General features: G+C 42.2%; 1 protein-coding gene across 1 annotated transcript in view; it reads right to left on the reverse strand.

Moving 5' to 3' along the window:
- The window catches only part of SLC26A7 (solute carrier family 26 member 7), a 148,899-nt gene extending 142,228 nt beyond the window's left edge, over nt 1-6,671 (reverse strand). The window contains exon 1 of the mRNA XM_075549502.1: nt 6,315-6,671. The gene's annotated coding sequence lies outside the window, so the exon portion shown is untranslated. The remainder of the gene's footprint in view (nt 1-6,314) is intronic.
- Nucleotides 6,672-20,682: the final 14,011 nt, after the last annotated feature.

A 20,682-nucleotide genomic window follows, 5' to 3' on the forward strand; every position in this document is an offset into this window, starting at 1 on the left:
CAATAGGACATCATGTCAAGGACCAATAGGACAACATGCAGACCTTGCACCTAGAGAAGAATTTAGAAACCAATTCGTCCTAAGACATTTTAGTCATTTTACTGATTATTAAATAACCAAATTACTATTTATAATATTAAATCTTTAAAAGTGTGAAAAAAAAGTGTTAAACAAGAAATAAGTATGTTCCAGATTTGGGTGTAACTTGCTACATATATATTTCTTTATACAATTGAGGCATTACTTCTTACTGCATTTCCTTTCACTGAGCACTATATAAGTGTTTGTATCATGGACTATAAAATCTGCCTTTCTGGGAATATGGTACAGTTTACATACATATTCCCTAAGATGAGATGTTTTAATTGATTCCATTTTTTCATTATTATGGAAAACACTGAGATAACCATCTCTAGTCATAATTCTTGATCCAAATTTTAATTATTTCCTTAGAAGTGGAATTACTAGGATCCAAATGGTAAAGAGCCATTACTAATGATGCCGTTTTCATTGGTGAATATTTTTGCCCATGTTCCAACAATGCTTTTCAGAGTCAACATTTTCATGCTAGCCGGATCCATGAGAAACTCATCTTTACAGCAGTTTCATTCGGACGTGCTCCAGACTATCACCTGTTGACTTCTAGAACATTTAATGAAGCCTGGTTTCCGGGTCAACTGACTTTCCAGTTAAAATTGAAAGCATTCATGTTTAGAATTTCTGGGACCTTGAGGCCTTGGGATAGAGTCTTCCTTTAAGCTAGCTTTCATTCCTGGTTTCCATATACAACTGAAAACATATATCAAATAGGAGCTACCATATTTGATGCCTTGGTCCCATAAAGTGCATAAAAACACTCGGAAAGATATCCGTGCGCGAGTCTCTGAAAGCCATATTGAGCGACTGAGGATAACTCAGCCCCAACCCAAACCAAACTCTCACTTATCAAGTGGGATCAAAATAACAGAAAATGGAAAATCAAATGCATACAGATTGGTTACGGACTTGTCAATTCTTGGAAATACAGAGAAGTCTCGGAGTACTTGCAGTTGATGACAAATGTTAAATTTTGAGAGGTGTTGCTGGCCTTTTCCTATTGCATGTCTTTACTTGAAGAAATAACGCATTTGGGAATTGTGTCAGAGCTTTCCTTCTCCTGGGTAATTTTTGGCATAACTGAAATTTACTCTAGAAGTTGCAAAGTTTACAGTGCACATAAACTGCAGTGATACTTTGTACCGTGCTTATCAGATCATTGGCAATTAAAAGTATATGTACTAAAGCAGACAAACCACCCCCAAGGAACATTAGATTTCATTACTGTCAAAAGAAGCACAACAGGAAACAGTATGCAGTGTTCTGTGGAGCCAGACAACCAACCAGCACATTGGCAAGGAAAGCTAACATTCAATGTCAACTTTTCAAGGTCCTTGGGAGGAGTGTTTAGATAAGTAGAGTACCAAGGACAAGGTCTGCTGTAGAGGAAATATTCTGATAAATGTTCCTTGTTAGCACCCAGAAATTTATTGTGTTAGTTGCTGGGATAATTTGAACCGTGGCTGTGAGTCTCCCAACAGCTTTACACTAAGTTTCTAGTACACCTTAATGCCTTAAATGTGCAAAGGGATACACTACATAGGACTGACTCACTTAGAACTGGATGTTTTTGTCTTTATTTGAAGTGGAAAGTTTTACACCGTTGGTAAATTTTTACGGAACTGTTTATACCAAAACCTAAGGCTGTTTCCACTGAAGACATCCTGACTCATGGCAACCCCATGCAGTGCAGAGTACAACTAGTCCACGGGGTATTCTTAGTGACCAGCTTTACAGAATTGCTTCACGAAGCCTTTCTTCTGCTGATCCACTGGGTGGACTTGAACTGTTCATCTTTATGGTAGCAGACAACCACACACCTCTTTTGCCACCCAAAGACCTTCACAGACCTGTTTACCAGGCTACAAATTGAACAATACCCCAAATCTCATTCCATCAGCCTCACTTGAACCCACATTCTCATTTGCACTATTTTCCCATCACAGTCATGCCAACCCCAGTCTCCCTACTCAGATTTCCATTTTTTAAATAGTTTTAACTGCCAACCACTTTGCATCATACAGTTTAATCGTTCAGTCACATTCAGAAGAGTTGTGCCGTCATCACCACAATCAACTTCAGAACATTTTCTTCTCAGACTCATCACTGTGAGCTCCCCACTTCCCCCATCCTTCCCTGCCTTTCCCCTACCCACTTACTATCTCTATAAATCTAACTATCCTGGATTTCTTTTACAGAAAAATCATATAAAACAAATAACAATCATACAAAATCAAATAAACCCAACAACAAAGCAAAACATTAAAAAACGGAATCAAAGAGAAAACAGAAAATATCCCAAACTGAAACAACTTTAAAATGGGTCAAAAGGAAGAACAAATGATAAGGTACTACCTTTTAACTACATCTGCTGTAATCCACTTTACAATGCTTTCTGTAAAATTGCAAAACCATTCGCTGACTATGGCCAGAGGCGATTCACCTCAGACTTGATCCTTTGGGAAGGGGGGAGGAGTGGAGGCTGCACATGGCTTTGGGGCTTTCACTGACATCCACAATTTAAACTCTGATATCATTCCCTCCTCAGATTTGGATTTTATTATTTACAATCCTTAGATTACTAGGACTGTAAATTTTGCCATGTCCTTAACATGGCCCTGTGATTTCTAAGCCCTGTAGTTGGTTTCATCTTCTGCCACTGTTGGGTTGCTAACGGCAAGGCCAGCAGATCAAATCCACAACAAGCCACTCCAGGGGATAAAAATGATCTACAATCTCGCAAAATCTATATAGTGTCGCTGTGAGTTGGAATTGATTTGATGGCAATGGGTTTGTTTTGCAGGTGGCTCAGAAAAACACTCCTCCACATTTGGTGTCAGTACAGATGGATTAGTTCTGCCCTGAAATAGTACATGTGGAGTTGTTAAGAATTCTGAAGTGTTGCATATCTGTAGGAAAGCCTGCTTAGACTACTATCAGTGATGTTTGCCAGGGACATTGGAGGGAATGGCCACCCACACTTGTGCATTTGCCATTAAGACCCTAGGAGTTCTTAATCTAAGGTAGACTTCTTAGGATATCTAGTAGAAATATTTTAAATTGTAAATCATTTTTAACAAAATAACTATTGATGTCAACCTAATCTCTAAACCCATTTTAACAGCAGGTCCAAATTTACTACATACTGCAGAGCTGTTTTTGTTTTTGCACATTTTCTCTTTCATACATAGAATATTGTGGGGCATAATTTGTTGCTACTTTCATTCTCAGGGGTGTCTACCAGCATCAATTTATGCCAGAGCCATTAGAACAGGACTCATTGTCCATTGGGGATTGACTGTAGTATAGTTAGGAACTTAAGAGAAATCTAATAAATAATGAATTAGCCTAGCAACACATAGTATTTATATTTGCCAATTCCTTTCGCTATCTATAAAGAAGGAATTCGTTTTGGTGGACACACTATCACTAATCTGTACTTTTTTAAAAGTCCACTAACTAAATACACTCACTTATCAACAGGTGCCAAGAATCAGGTGGTTATGTGAAAACTGGCATTACGTGAAAAAGAAGGTCAGCCACATCCACTCACACAACGGACAGTGGCTCTATCATACAAAACTGCCAAAACACTGAGAATCATCGCCCAGCAACGTGGTCCTATAACCACCACAGCCAATATCACTGTCACTTTTCCCCTAAGCATTTGTCCCTGTAAGACCTATGTCACCAATGTTCAACGTAGTCAGATAGTAGGGTTTTATTGGTTGGTTCGCTTATCACTGATGTGTTACATGTGAAATGCCAGATAGCAAGGTTGCTGCCGAGAGTAAGGACAGTGTTTGCATACTTCCAAAGGCTCTGATCCCATGGAAATTCTTATTATTTGAGTTACTGTTTTAATGGGTTGCTTTAAACATTATGAAAGATGATCAGAATGCTTCCTGACACATCTCCCAGAGTCTATCCATCCCAGAGGGTCCAATGTGTGAAAAAGAGTAATACACTTCAGGAGAACTGACATAATTGGGGTTGTAAAAACAAAATTTAAACAAAGAACAAAAGACTTAATCGAAAGAGTTCAAGGTGTCAACTGTCCCTTGGAACTAATTGTTGAGATTAAGAATAACAATGGTTGTATATTTTATCTTTCCAACATTCTAATAAACATCTTGAACAGAAAGGATTTGGGAAACTGGGTGTATGAAATTAATTGTGTCATATTTATAAATAACCTACCCAATATATTAAATTTTAAAAATTCATATCCCACCTCCATTCTCATAAGCCAGATGAATATCAAAGCAATCACATAAAGCAGAGGGCCTATGAATGTATCTATACATTTAGAAAACAAAGAACATATGGTCCATTCCTGCTAGTTACAAGGGAACTGTCAATTACAGAAAGTGAGATAAGAGAGATGTAAAAGAATTTCTTTCCTGTAAAAACTTAAATCCTTTTTGAAGAGTCTTCTCGTTTTATTTTTTACAAAGCAATCAGATTGGAAAATTAAAGAAATGGATAAATACAAGAATGTGGTCCTGGTCATGGTGTTAGGCGCTGCCGAGCTGGTTGCAACTCAGAACAACGTTACGTACAACAGAAGGCAACACTGCCTGGTCCTGTGCCGTCCTCCCACTCATTCCTGTGTTTGAGCCCATCGATGCAGCCGCTGTGTCAGTCCATCTTACTGAGGGTCTTCTTCTTTTTCACTGGCCTCTACTTTACCAAGCGTGCTGCCCTTCTCCAGGGACTGGTCTCTCCAGACAACATGTCCGAAGTATGTGAGACAAACTCGCACCTTTCTTGCTTCCAAGAACGTGGTAGGTGTGGCAAAATGACTTGGGAGTGTGAGGTGGGGTGGCAGAGAACGTCAAAGAGGAATCGTTTCATATAACTGAGCATAAGGTGGTGGTATTAAAAACTCACTACCATCGAGTTAATTCCAACTCATGCTGACTCTGTAAGACAGAATGGAACTGGACCTTTGGAGTTATGAGGCTGTAAATCTCTAAGCGAGCAAAGCCTCATCTTTCTCCCACTGAGCACCTAGTGGATTCAAACTGCTGATCTTGTGGTTAACACCCCAACACATAACCCACTACATGACCAGGGGTCCTGGTGATGCCATAAACACAACCGAGAGTTTAGGAATCTAGTGATCTGCCACGGGAAGGTGGTGGTTAAACCAGGACAAATAATACAGCTAGCAGGAAAGAAGAACTTAGAGATGGGGCCTAGGAAAGCGGAAGGGAAAAGATGAGGGCTTAGGTGGACTTTCACAAGTAGAAAGTTGCTGGGTGACTTTGGGGAGAGAAGTTTGATGACAGTAGTGGGGACAAAACCCTGATTACAGCTGGTTGAAGAGCAACACTGCCACCAAGTTGATGTCGACTCATAGTGACCCTATAGGGCAGGGTAGCACTGCCCCTGTGAGTTTCGGAGACTAATTATCCACAGGGGTAGAAAGCCCTCTCTCCTGCAGAGCAGCTGGTGGTTTTGAACTGCTGACCTTTCAATTCACAACTCTATAAGAAAACAGGATTCAAACCAAGAGACCACTTTTTCACGAGGCCTTTAAGGAAAGAAGAATCGTGAAGGGGAAAAGACTGAAAATGAGGCAAGCACTGATGATGCCGGTCATTTCACACCTCTGAAAGAGGCAGGCAGCATGAGAATCAGGGGTGGCGGGCATGCATTACAGGGTCCTCACCAAAAAGCACAGGAATTGAAAGGAAGACATGGAGTGTGAGACGGAAAGGAAGAAAGTGAACGAGCACGCCCCAAATGAACCACTGTAATAGTTGAGGCACAATTGGCCGATTTAGTAAATAAAAATGCAGCATGTCTGAAAGTGTGAATCTCAGCCAAGCAAGGAATCCTTTCTTTGATATAGGTCTGTCCCATATAACATTCAGAACATAAGCCTACTGACAAAAAACATTAATTTGGTTTATCTTATATTCCATGTTTTACATGGAAAATACTTAGGCTCAACATTATTCTTGAGTCTAAGAATACAAATACAAACTGAAACTTGAGTAAAGTCATATGCTAAAATAAACGTGTTAGTAAGTGTATCACATAAACCAATATCTTCCACAAACAGGAGTTCCACGGGCATCTTTTAATGCTGAGGGGAAAATATCTGTATTCTGTGTCCGCTAAGCCCACTGCACTGTTTCCCTAGGCCCTCGGTGCGGGGACCATGCACCGGATTGAACAGCACTGCAGAGTTCGGTTCTGCCACAAACCTGCTAGGTGACCAGTAGCCTCGTCTACCAATGAGCTGGCCGGAGTAGCAGTCTGAGGGGGTTTGAATTCTCCTTGTGTCACTTCTGAACTTTGCCATCTTCAGTCATTTGGTCCCTGGAAGCGGGGAGGGGGCAGCTCGCATAAAGCCCTGAGCACAGAGGTGGCCCTGGAGCCAGCCGTTGTACGGAGCCAGCGCCAGGGTGGCGGGAGCTAAGGAGAGCCGTGCCGCGGCCGTTGGTTTCCTTCGGCGCACGTGTGCAGGTCACGAAGACACATCGCGCCGTCAGAAATAGCCGTCTTCACGCCGGCCACCCCGACGACTTGGGTTTCGGCGGGCAGACCAGACGCTCCCGGGGAAAGCATCCCGGCGCGCGCCCCGCGCGCTTCACTTCCGGCGCGCACTCCACGACGCAACAGCGCCACCCAGCGGTCCGCGGGCCGACACGTCCTCCACGGACACCTGGGCGCTCCAACATCGGTGGCGAGAGCGTGGTACCCGCCCCACAAGCGGACCACGTTGGCATGGGCGATAAATACTGCCGGTAAGGAATGCTGTCGGTAAGATACGTTGCACCGACTCGACTAGCCTCACTAGCCTCACTAGCCTCACTAGCCTCACTCACTCCGCATCCGTTACTGTCACTGCCTGCGCGTGGCAGGCCAGCAAGCTGGTCAGAGGAACGTGCTCCCTCTGCCCAGGAGGTTTCGATTATGAAATTGCTCAGAGAGATTTTGGCCTGCTCTCCGGCCCATCTAACGCTATTATTCCCTGAAACTGTTGGCGGAAAAGAAGGGAGAGTGATAGAGGGCTTAGAGCTTACTCAAGTACAACCTTCATTGTGTCTTTGTTTCTTCTATGTAGCTAGAGGTTTGTTTCCTTTCTCATGCAGTCAGAAGGACCTACGCCTTTTTTTTGCAAAAGAAAATACATGCCTTTTCCCCACATCCAAAGCAAGATGCAAGCATGCTTACAAGTCGTTTGTTCCTACATCCCTTGGGAACTGACATCTATTGTAGATATACTGTTTCCCGAAAGTAAGACATCCCCCCGAAAATAAGACCTACTCATAGTTTTACCTCTCACTGAAATATACGGCATCCTCTTAAAATAAGGCCTCCCCATAGTAAGGCCCCCCTGAAACTACTGTAGTTCTAGACTCTGGAGCATAGCCACCGTACAGCTCACTGTTGGCCCCAGCGCAGCCAGAGCAAAACAGGGAGTGTGAGAAAATGTACCATAGATTATGAGTAAATGTACCATAGATTGTTATACATGGAAATAATGGTAGTAACAAGAAATTCTTGATACTGTAGGATTCACAGTTTGTCTGGTTATATAAATTTCCTTTTTTGTTGTTCAACAATAAATGTGTACTGTATTCTTCTTCATGGAAAAATAAGATATCCCCTGAAAATAAGACCTAGTGCATCTTGGGGAGCAAAAATTAATATAAGACACTGTCTTATTTCGGGGAAACAGAGTATTAGGCTGTTGGTATTTTGAGACCTTCTCAAATATGTGTGATGGATAGGTCGGGAGGTTATATCTTTAAATGCAAAAAAAAAAAGAATAGTGCCGTGTATGTTCATTTTTGGAAATGTCGAGAGAAATGCAGTTAAGAATCCAAAGGAGGCCTGGAGATTTTACTCTGGCCCAGGTTCGTCTATATCTTGGTGCCGCAGGGGTAGAGCGCTCGGTTGCTAACAGAAAGTCCAGCCATTTGTAGAGATCCACCCATTCTGCAGGAGGAAGGTGGAGCCTTCTGCTTCTGTAAAGATTTCCAGCCTTGGGAACCCGCTGGGCCATTTCTACTCTGTCCAATAGGGTTGCTACGGGTGGGAATCCACTTACTCCCCTAAATTTAGTCTGTTTTCTAATAAGTAGTAATAGGGTATTATTAACAGCATAGCATGCCAGGGCTCAGTGGTCAGCAGATGGTTAATTTTTAAGTAAACTTAGCATTCGAATGGGTCATATATCAACTTATATATGACCAAGGGGTTATGAATCAGTGGCTGTGAGAGAGCTATTTCCTGAGTGTGTGAGAAATTTATATTTCAAATATGAGTTAGGAATCAGTCCTTTTAAAGAAGCAATCTCTTTTTTGCCATCTTTTAGAAATCCCCAAAGACCCTCAATTAACAAAATATTTTTGTGGCTCCCAATCTTTTTACACATTTTTCTTCCCAGGCTTCCCATTACCCCAAATCTTCCCTAAATAGTTCAAAGCTGACATTGTGTCACAGTGTTCCTATGCGATGGAAAGTCTGATATTCTCCTGATAGGAATGAGTAAATAAATCTATGCGCGTGGGTAATTTACTAGAAAGTGCATGTCAGCGTACTTAAAACAATCCCTCAGCATGAGTGAGAATATACCTCCTGTAATATTTCTTTCCAACTCATCTAGCTGTTCTTTTTCTTCTTGGTGCTTATTTTTATGACTCGGGGCCTAAGGCTTCAAGGATCAGAGGAACACACTGTAAGAATGTTCTTTAGTCTGCCCTTCAGAACGTTCAGACACACCAATGGGGCCGAGCCCTATTTCCATAAAGTTGCCCATCTCAGGCCCACCTGGGAAACCAATTCACAAGTGCAGGCCATTTCTATTAGCAGAGCATAAATGGCTACTATTGGAAGAAAAACTAAACTTGAAGTAGCAGGAGATATTGTACAGGCCCCTGGAATTCACCTGTGAGTCAAAGGTGGAACATAATAATATGCTCTTCCTTAAGTTTGCCGCTTACCTGGTAGCATAGTGGTCAAGAGTGGGGCTGCTAACCAGTGTCTAGCAGTTTGAAACTACCGAGTACCCCATGGGAGTCAGAGGAGGCCTTCTACTCTCCTAACCAGAGACCTTCTCAGAAAGCCACAGGCAGTCCTACCCTGCCCCAAAGGGTTGCTATGAGTCACAGATGACTCATCAACAGTGAGTTTGAGTTTTTGAGTTTTAACCTGAGTATGTCAGAAAACCATGTAGCAACACAGTGACTGTTCAGTAATAGAAATATGCCCGCTTATTGAAGGGGAGAGTGGTTTTCATTCATGATCCTTTCCAATCTGAAAAAGTACGGAGTTCTTAAATCAGATTTGGCTGTTTAACTTAAGATCGTTACTTAAACATTTATACTTGCTCAACCTCCCTCAGTAAAATCCAGAAAGGACCCATATTTTCTGAAATGGAAAAGGAAGCCGTCATAGGTGCCTCTTACTAAGATGTGTACACACTTTCATTAAAAAATAACAGAGAAGCTACTCAAAATTTTCCATGGATAGTTGGCACATATTAAACAGCCTTGGTGGCCCTGGAGAGTAAGCATTGGACTGCTAACTCCAAAGTCAGGGATATAAAACCCACCAGCTGCTCTGAGGGAGGAAGATGAGACTGTCTGTTTACAGCCTCAGAAACCCTACAGAGACTATGACCCAATGGTAGTGGGTTTGGGGTGTGTTTGTTTTTTGGTTTTGTTTTTTTGGTCTTATATTGAATACAACATATCCATGCAGGAGGCATTATGTCATTAAATACACCATAATTATGCCTCACCATTACTTTTGTAGATAATTTATTTATATACCCACGGCTATTAATTTGATTCCAATTCATAGCAGCCCTGTAATGTAAAGTAGAACGGCAGATGTGCAGAGCTGGTCCTTAGGGTTTCTGTGAACTGAATCTTTACTGGAGCAGAGAGCTTCCTCTTTCTCCTGCAGAGCTCTGGAGGGTTTTAAAGCAATGACTGGGCAGTTACGCACCCAATGCTTATCCCACAGTGTCACCAGGGCACCACGTCCTCTTCCTTCCTCTCTCTCTCTCTAAGTAGACGAGAGAAACAAATCCAGGGAGATGCATATGTGTATAAGAAAGAGCTTTATATACAAGAGCAATTGAATATTAAGAAAACATCCCAGCCCAGTCCAGATTAAGTCCTCAAGTCTGATATTAGCCCATATGTCCATTACCAAACTATGAAGTTTTCTTTAGAATCATGAAACACATGAAATGATGCCAAATGCAGGAAGATCGCAGGCCAGTTGGGGGGGGGCCAGGGGGGGGTCCTGTGGATCCAGTGGCAGTGTGAGCATCTCAGCATTGGCAGGGTCTCCACGTGGCTCCACCAGCTCAAGGCACTAGCATAGCTCCATGTGCCTTGTCAGGTGCAATGTCTCCCAGGGAGGGAGCATGTGTCCCGCCTCCGGCGATCTACTTTTCTTCCTAGTGCTTCCAAATGAGGTCATCAAGCTCCAACCCAATTAACAGACTAAACTCCACCCTTCACTCGTAATCCTTTCAAATTGACAATAGATTATATAGCATATATATACTCTCTTGACAACATGATCAAAGTACATGAAGCAAACTTTGCCATCCTCACAACTCAAGGGGCATTTGGCTGTACTTCTTTCCCAACAGACTTGTTTGTTCTGCTGGCAGTCCAATGTTCTCCAACATTCTCAGCTAATACTATGGTTCAAGGGCATCCATTCTTCTTTGGTTTCCGTTGTGCATTGGTTAGCTTTCCTATGCACACAAGGCAACTTATGTCCTCAAAGTGACATCTTTGCTGTTTAGCACTTCAAATAGGTCTTGTGCAGCAAACCCGCCCCCTTTACAAAACTGAGAGACCCCACAAGTATTTGGTGTTATTTATTTAAGCAATAATTAAAACTAAAAGCTTATGATGTGACCAATAAATTTGGCTCAAGCCAATTAAGTGTATAGTTAGTGAGCACCAAAATGAATTTTCAAATACCATTTCACACCCAGCGGGATGGTAATCATGCTTTGAAGAGAGAGAGACCAAAAAAAAAGATACCATAACTTCCAGGGAATTGAGGAGATGCTAGTTGAAAAGAAATTAAGCTAATTTAAATATGAAAATGAATTCCAGATTTACAGCCAGCAAATATTTAATTCAGTCATTTTATTGTCCCAGCCTTCCACATCTGCCATCTGAACTATTGCAAATAAGCAGATCTTTCTGAAGTCCTGACTGTAGAATATCGTCCCTTACAGGTCTAGGAGAAGGGACACGCCATGGGCAGAGTGAAGGACAGGGACGGTCCTAGAAGGCAGCCACTGACTATCAGAGCCCGAACACGTGGTCCCATAAAACTTCCCATCACCTGCCCACCCAGGAAGCCAACTCACTCGTGCAGGGCAGCTACAGAATGGCACTTGGGTAGCAGGAAGGAGGACGTGCTTAAAATAAAACACACCGCACTGAACCCCAAGATTGGAGTTGGCCACTTGACTTTGGGCTTCAAGGACATACAAGTGTATTTGTCTGAAAAGTCAGGAAATCCCATTCAGACTCCCTTCCCTTTTCGAAGGGAAAGCTGTCTCCCTTGAGGCTGGCTTCTCAGTAATCAACCTCTGGTCATTGTTTGTGTCCGGACATCTCCTCCTCTCCCCTCCCCACACTGGCTCTGCCTGTTTCACATGATTGCTAATGAATCACAGCCAGGATGAAATACATCCTCCTTATGCTTGAGGGTGCCTTCTTCATCAGGGTCCCAAAGGATTTAAAAATCAATAAATACAGGAACACATAAATGCAACCAGGCAGGGTCACAGAAGCATCTTGCAAACCCAGGGCATTCCCCACCAATTTGGAGAGATGCCCGATCTACTTCAGTCCTTCCAGGAACACTGAGCAACGTGCTTGGCTAGAATAGCCAGGCCGTAATTTGTGGGTAATTACCAGCTTTCAGAAATGCAAAGCCTTTCTTGGAATCATGGGACTAGACAGAGCCCCAAGGGAACACCACGTTCAATCATCTGGATTCTCTAAACATTTTTTCTAAGGGGACAAAACAAAAATCTAACCGAATCTTCATAGAAGGGCAGTAAATGCCTGACAGGCAAAGGCAGTGTCCTCTCCTTTTACACAATACTTAAAGTGCTGATGTGAATTTCTGTCAACCAACATCAGGGCTACAAAATAGGCCAATTTCAAATGTCTGGCAACACCTTCACTACCCCTCCCCACCCCACCCCCATCCTTGTTTCTGATGCAAGTGCTCTATCAAGCCAAGCCACTGTGGTTTTCTTAGAGGCTTCTGAAATTCAGCAAGGTAGCTTCAACCAGAACCAGAAGAACTGATTGTGAGCTATGCGTTCTGGACATGTTATTGGCACTGAGCAAATGGGGATTCTCAGCACTTCAACAGACAGTACTTTTCTAACGGTGCATAATCCTGCTCATGAAATCAGAAGTTTGAAACCAGCTGCAAAATACCTGTTCTGTGACAAATCCTCTCAGTTTCATTGAACATCCTTTTAAAAAGAATCGCGAATGTGAATCTTGGTCCATAATATATACTCTCCATATGAAGGAAAATAACAGATCCCATCATGTGAGCAGATCTGTTTTGTTAGAGAACAACCTTTTATATTAAAAGGATTGATTTGCATGACAATGTGTGTTATGAATTTTGTGCTCTATTCATTGCCCAGGCCATTAAAAAATTAAGTACTCAATAAAAAACTTGAAATATATATATAAATTTAAATGTAAAAGGAAAGATTCCCAGAGGAAAACAGTAAACTTCAGAAAATCTATTTAATCTTAATAAGCAATTCTACTCCTAGAAAGTCTTGTCATCGTGGTAGCTTTTGTTATATCACACCGTTTATATAAAACTTAACTATACAGCATAGTACCCGAGTATTATATACACCTTATGTTCTAGAGGATTACACAAAGTCCCAACACTTTGACTCACACTCTGCCTGGAGGAGAGACCCTGTAGGGCGGGCAGAACTGTCCTGGTGAATTTCTGAGAGTGTGACTCTTTATGGGAGTAGAAAACCCTGTCTTTCTCCCTAGGAGCAACTGGTGATTTCAAACTACTGACCTTGCAGTTAGTAGCCCAACGTGTAACCACTATGCCACGAGGATTCCTTTAAACACTGACTACCCATTGATAAACCCACTGCCTTCAGGTTGATTCTGACTCAGTGACCCTTGAGAGAGGGTCAATATATTTATGGAAAAATATGTTATGACTAGATTATTACAACAGAGCATAACCTCAGTTGTAGTAACAGATGCTTCTTTGATCTGTTCCTGCCTTGTAGTGGGGAAAATTTCAAACGAAGAAGGAGGACAACACAGCAAAATTACACAAACACACCTTTGCCATACCGTACTTGTCTCTTGTCTTGAAATCAGGAACCTAACAATTCTTACTGACTCATTTTTTTTAATTAAAGTGTTAGGATTTTAAATAATCCATCATAAACTGCAAATTGGAATGCAGTGATTTATTGTACCAGAGTCTCAGTCCTTCAAAAAAAAAAAGACAAACGCCTTTCAATGCAGCCACAGCTGGACCTTATTAAAGGGTCCACTTCAAAGAGTGCTTCTTCTGACTCAGAAACAAGCTCCTCATGTGTGCCTTTGGCCTTCTCCCCGTTACTAAAGTCGGATGCACATAGCTACTGAATCTTCGCTGAGACTTTAATGTGTAAGGAAGAGTTGTTTGTTTATTTATCCAGGGCAAGCGTCAAAGAGAACTAACATTTCAGGGAGATAGTAATAAAGGGATTGACTCCGCTTCCTTGAAGATACGAACTTACCAAAAGCTGATACAAGGAAATCATTCATCCCTCACCAGAACAGAGTATTTTGATTTAATTCCCTTTCCAGAACCCCGCTGGGCATTTGCACCAAAGTCCTGTTAGCATCCTTCGTTTGTCAGGCTGAAAACCAAACTCAAGGGTCCCTTGCTGGTACAAACACCTTTTCCGCTTGATTACCATCCAAAGAGTAGGATGAGAGTAGCGGCACACAGCAGAAGCCGTCACTGGTGCTCTGCTCCTGAAAGACTGCCGCCGTGAAGCCCATACGAAGCAGTCCTCCTCTGGACACAGGAGGTTGGCAAGTCCAGCCCTCTTTCTGAATCTTTATACCCTTGCTGCTCAGCACCAGCCTTCTTGAAGACAGCTGATGGGGAAACCTGCCACCTATCTCCTTAACCCTTGGACAGTCTGTCGATTCTGTCTCTAAAATAAAGGTCTGGATCCATCTCCTCACTGTCACTACGAGCTCCATTCCCTTTCTGTGTGCTCACGTGGTCTGTTACTACAGGACAGTGACTACTGCCTGTGGCCTGGTACTCCTTTCGTCCTTGGTCCCTTTTCATTGATCTTTCATTGTGTTAAGAATACTTTCACTCTCCGGACTTCAATGTGCAATATACTTAAAGGACCTTTTAAAATATTTTTCTCTAGACTCCTGAAAGTTAACCACTGAAGACCCAGACTATCACCCAATATTTTCTCACGACGTTGACTCATTTGCACTGAACATGTCATCAGAAGGGACTTAGGCACATTTGGTAAAGGAAGAAGCAAAGAGGGAAGAAAGGGCATCTGTGCGATGGATTGCCACAGTGGCTGCCACGATGGACCAAGCCAACCAACTATCATCAAGATGACACAGAACTGGGTAACATTTTGTTCTGTTGTACAATGGTTTCTATGAGTTTGAGCCAACTAATAAAAATGCTTGAAGTATAAGCTTCTGGAAAGGACCACTCCTCCACAGCATGACTTGTAAGCATTACCTGAACCCTTACCAGGGTGGGAAGCTAAGTGCTTTCCATAAATCAATTCATGCAGTCCTCATGATAACCCCCTTGAGAAAGGAGTTATTATTATCCCATGTTGCAGATAAGAAGCCTAAGGCTTCAGTCAGTGAGAAAACTTGTCTAGAGTCACACTGCCAGGAAGTAGAGACCGGAGAAGAATGTGCTTGACAATGAGGGAGACGAAGCAGTGCTCTAATCAGCGCGAACAGCATATAAAAGGCTCCAGGAAGAAGAGCAAGAAGCTTTCGAGGTTCTAAAATAAATGTGGGTGGAGGGTGGAATCCTTCAAAAAAAGAATGGCAAGAAGTGAGGTCAAGGTAAGAAAAGCTAGCTGAGGAAGGACCACTGAGACATCTTGTACAGTTTAAACCAGCGGTTCTCAACCTGTGGGTCCCGGCCCCTTTGGGAGTCAAACGACCCTTTCACAGGGGTTGCCCGATTCACAACAGTAGCAAAATAACAGCTATGAAATAGCAATGAAAATAATTGTATGGTTTCAGGGTCACCACCACATGAGGGACTGTATTAAAGGGCCGTGCCATTAGGTAGGTTGAGAGCCACTAGATTAGACTTTGTCCTGATCTAGAACATAACTCTAGATGGATCGACACCGTGCCCGCACATGGGCTCAAACATAAGAATAGTTGTGAGGATGGTACAGGCCTGGCAGTGTTTCATTCTCTTGTGCCCAACATTGGAGCCAATTTGATGGCACCTAACAACAACAGAACTGACAGCTACTGAATATTTCTAACTATGCTCCAGTTCATAGAAGCTTATTCATAACAAAAACTTGAAAAAGCTCAATATAGGGATTGAACAAAGAAATCACATATATTTCATGAAATATGGCTCAGCAAAAAATGGGACAGACTCAAGATACAGGCAACAATATGAATGAATCTCGGAAAACATTACACCGAGTGAAAGAATGTCAAGAGACTCCCTTGTCTTGAGTCTCCAGGAAGTTGAATAGTCTTCAACACTTCTCTTGAGGCCCCAACTTGCCCTGAAAGGCCAAGTTGCTGCTCTTGCACAGCATGGCCTCCATAAGATCATACAGAAAACTCTGGGAAAGCCACAGAGTGAGGTGGCAACCTGTTACAGATGGAAAGCCAAAATATCTTGAACGTTTAGAGAGAAATTTAAAAGTGGTGGGATTGCACACACCTGTGAGCACCCCAAAATTGGCATCTCGGAAAAAGAAGGCAGTCCCATGGATTTCCAGCTCCCACCAGTTTCATAGTCGTTCCATTGCTCTTTCTTACCTCCTCAAGTTGCCTTTGTGGGAGAAAGCGGAGGCGTTCCGCTCCAGTACAGCCTTACAGTCTTGGAAACCCACAGTGGCACTAGGAATCAGAATCAACTCAGTAGCAGTGAGTGAGTGAGTGAGTGAGTGAGTGAGTGAGTGAGTGAGTGAGTGAGTGAAAGTAGCCTTTCTCTTTCAGTTTTCTTTTGGGGGAGGTGGATAAATTTATATAGAGATATATAGGTATTATATCATTCCATAGTTCAATCACGTCAATCAGAATTGGACAATTGCTTCCACAATAAGTTTCCAAACTTTCTTTTTCTACATGGTCCCCTTGACACCATCTCCCCTCACCCCCCCTCCAACACTAGACCACTGTCCCCCAAAACCCTTACTCTACTTGGTATTTCTATAGGTTCATCAGCCCTGGGTTCCATACATTGAAAAAACATAGAACACAGCTTCAAGAGGGTGCCCTTCAATGACATGACATCTCTGAGATACATCCTAATATGGACAAGTAAAAAGCAAACAGGATAATCCAATCCAGAGATACAGACAATTTAGGAAACCAGATAAGGTCCAGCATGCATCGTAGGTTTCTACTCTCAGCCTTTCATCCACCTTTAATCCTACATTCACATAGAGTGCTGCCCTGTTAGCCATTTTAACTAATCCCAGCCCTGATCAAGAAATGGGGTTCATGTCCTGGACACCGTTCCACTCCATATACTTCTCTGGCTCCTCAGGACACACACATTAGCAGGACAAGGACTATTAAAAGCAGCTCTCGTGCATCCTAGTGCGAGGAGTCCTGGTGGCGGGCACAATGGCTTGTGCTCAGCTGCTAATTGTCAACTTGACTGTTTGAACCCACTCATTGGCTCCACGGGAGAACGACTCGTCACTCTGTTTCCATAAACATTACAGCCGGGAGCACTCTATGATATAGTTCGACTCTGCTCCATGGGATCACTATGATTCTATACTAGCCAGCAACCGCAATCCTGGCACAGACTCCTCTACGGATCTCAAGATGTCCTCTGAACTTGTGCTGAAGTTCAGGAGCCACCGTGTGAATTGGAGTCCTGCGGCCTGCAGAAGACTCCCAAATTTCCAGCAGGAGGTTTGCAGATTAAGCTGCCCAGGGACTTTCTCTGCATTGATGAGCAAAACAATGTAACCAGAGCAAGTGACTTCTAGCCATGTATGTTCTCACAGCTGCACTCCTGTGAGAAACCTAAATGACAGGAATCATGCAAACAGTTGTTTTATAAAGAAACACGAGGGAGCGGTCCAAGAGTTGTTTTGGGGTTTTCAGAAGCTTTATCAAGTGAAAAAAACCAAAGCTATCTTCATTTAAAACGTTATCACCAATCCTCATTTATAAATATGTTAGCTCAAAGAAATAATCTTTTATTTACTCAAAAGTAAAAACATGAAAATATCCTTAATAAGACTTATGAAAAGTAGTATCAACATTTCCCGAGTCTCCTCAAACATCCATTTTGGTATTTTCTTTCTTTCCTGTCCTTTTACTTTCTTCATGTTATGATGTCCTTCAGAGACTAAAACTTGCTCTTAAACATAGAATAGTTCATGTAAACGGAAGAATGAAGCCGAAGAGCTGAACAGATTTCAAAGGATGGCTTGAGAAGACAAAATAAAATATTGCAGTGCAATAGATGAAGATCTGGAGCTAGAAAACATTATATAATGTGTATATATGTTATGTATATATATTGCAAATTCAGAAAGAGTTGAAGGAACAATTCTGGCCCAGAGTTACAATATTGAAGGATTCTCTGGGCAAAATCTACCCCTTGTCTGTCAGTTTCTCATACTGTGATGGCTTCCAAGTTGCTGTGATTCTAGGGGCCCTGCCACCAGTATTTTAAATACTGGTAAGGCCATCTATTGATAGAGAGGTTTCAACGGAGCTTCCAACTAAGAATAGGCTAGAGAGGGGGAATAGGCTGTCCACTTCTGAGGGCTTAACCACTGAAAATGTTATTGTGTTAGTCTGAGTAGACTAGAGACAAATCCATAGACACTCATGTGTATACGAAATAACTTTATATACAAGAGCAATTGAATATTGAGAAAAAATTCCAGCCCAGTCCAGATCAAGTCTGTAAGTTCAATATTAGGCCATATGTCCATTACCAATCTATAAAGTCCTCTTCAGATTCATGAAACACATGCAATGATGCCGAATGCAGGAAGATCACAGGCCAGTGGGTGGAAAGTCTTGTGGATCCAGTGGCAGTGGAAGCATATCAGCACTGGGAGGGGTCTCCACGTTGTCTCCTTCAGCTCCAGGGCATTAGTGGAACTCCATGTGTCTCCTCAGAAGGAATGCCTTGCAGGTAGTGTGGGAACCCTGCCTCCAGTGAACTATTTATCTCCTAAGCACCTCCAAATGAGGTCATCAAGCTGTGACATGATTGACAGGCTAAACTCTACCCTTCCTCTTAAGTCTCAAGTTGACAAGAGATTATGTAACTACCACACTTATAAATAGCACTAGAACATGGTCTGATCAGAATATGATTCCCTCAGGAGGAAGGTAAAAGGAAACAGAGGAATGAATGATCTAGGAAGCAAAGCTATGGATAGAGATATAAGCATAGGTGTGTACATTTGTAAATACATTAATACATAAAAATAGAGGTATTGGCCTGTGTACATATATTTACAAAGCAATACACTGAGAGAGTAGAGAGACTTCAGGCCTCTGCTCATAACCTCCCTCCATGCAAGAACATTTTGTTCTAACAACTGGCATTCTGTGATGCTCACCCTCCTGGCACAATCGCTGAAGACAAAATGGGTGCACAAGCAAATGTGGTAAAGAAAGCGGATGAAAGTCCAGCTATCAAAAGAGATAGCGTGTGGGGTCTTAAAGGCTTGAAGTTACACAAGCAGCCATCTAGCAGAGAAGCACCAAGCCCACCTGGAAGCAGCATTTGAAAGGAGACCTGGTGGCATAGTGGTTCCAGGTTTGACTGATGTCTGGAAGAAGCATGTGGTGTCGCTGAGACCGGGCAACAGGCTTCAGAAGATCCATAACAAACAAACAAACAAAACCAGATTGTTTAGAATAAGGTGGATTGGAGCAGAACCCCAAAACCCATCTGTAGACAATGGGACATCCCCCACAGAGAGGTCACAGAGAAGGGATGAGTCAACCAGGGTGCAATAAAGCAACAGTGAAACAAACAATATTCCTCTGGTTCTCTGAGACTTCCTCACCCCACCTTCATGACCCCAGTCCTGCCTTTCTCTGAGACTAGGCTGGAGCATGTACACAGGTGCAGATAAGAGATAAGAGAAAGGAGCTCACGACACATGGAATCCAAGAACAGGAATGGGAGTAGCAATACCAGGAGGGAAGGGAGAAAAGGGGAGGAAGGAGGAACGGATCGCTATGATGGACACATAACCACACACCCCTCTCCAGAGGGCCAAACAACAGAAACCATGTGGGGAGGGAGACAGTGGTTGGTGTAAAAACCACTGTAGGGGGTAGGGGGAAAGAGGAGGGCTTGATAGAAAGTAAATGTCTAGAAAAGAATTATGGCAACATATGTACCGATAAGCCGGATACAATTGATGTATGGATTGTTATAAGAGCTGTAAGAGCTCCCAATAAAATTATATTTTAATTTAAAAATATCAGCCCTTCAGGTTGGAAAGCACTCAAAATAGGACTCAGGAAGACCACCCCCCTCTTCAAAGGGGAGCTGACCTTAATGAGGTAGATGGGAAAGTTTTGAGACTTTCATCTGCAGAATGACTCTAAGAAGAAACAGTTGAAAACATCCATTAATAACTGGAACATGTAATGTTGAAGTATAAGTTTAGAAAAATTGGAAGTTGTCAGAAAAGAAATAGAATGCATAAAGATTTATATCCTAGGAATATTGACTGCTTAGATGCATATTGAACTGGGTCTATAAAAATCACAGTTATAAAAAAATCAAAGAGCACACTTGGATTATTCATAAAAACAAGGGACATATGTATAATTTATTAACAATGTTAAAATTAAAATGCTTATAATAAATAGCCAAAGAGACGGGTTTCTTTTTGTTATTCTCCTATGTTTTTCTGAGGGAAAAGTGAATCAAGTACAAACTTCAGAGAGCAGTCAGGGAAGAAATGACAAAAAGTAGAAAAATGAATATATATATATATATATGTATATATATAAACACACACATATATATTTAATAGATGTGCTAGCTGCTTCAACTTCATATGGACAATTGGAGGTTGACTTCAATGCTTAGAAAATAAAAATATGCAGTGTTTCAGACAGATTGCAGATTGGCAGTGAAAGATCACACCCTCAAACTGAGTACACATGGAGAATGATTAATTAGCTTTCTAATTTAATTGACTAATGATTTAGAACATGGGTTTTCCCACAGGGCAGGGCCACATGCATCCTACCCACACCCCCTGGTTCCCTTAGTTTCATTTGATGCATGAACATGTGTCTGGCCACACTA

Source organism: Tenrec ecaudatus, chromosome 5 (genome assembly GCF_050624435.1).
Source record: "Tenrec ecaudatus isolate mTenEca1 chromosome 5, mTenEca1.hap1, whole genome shotgun sequence".
Classification (NCBI taxonomy): domain Eukaryota; kingdom Metazoa; phylum Chordata; class Mammalia; order Afrosoricida; family Tenrecidae; genus Tenrec; species Tenrec ecaudatus.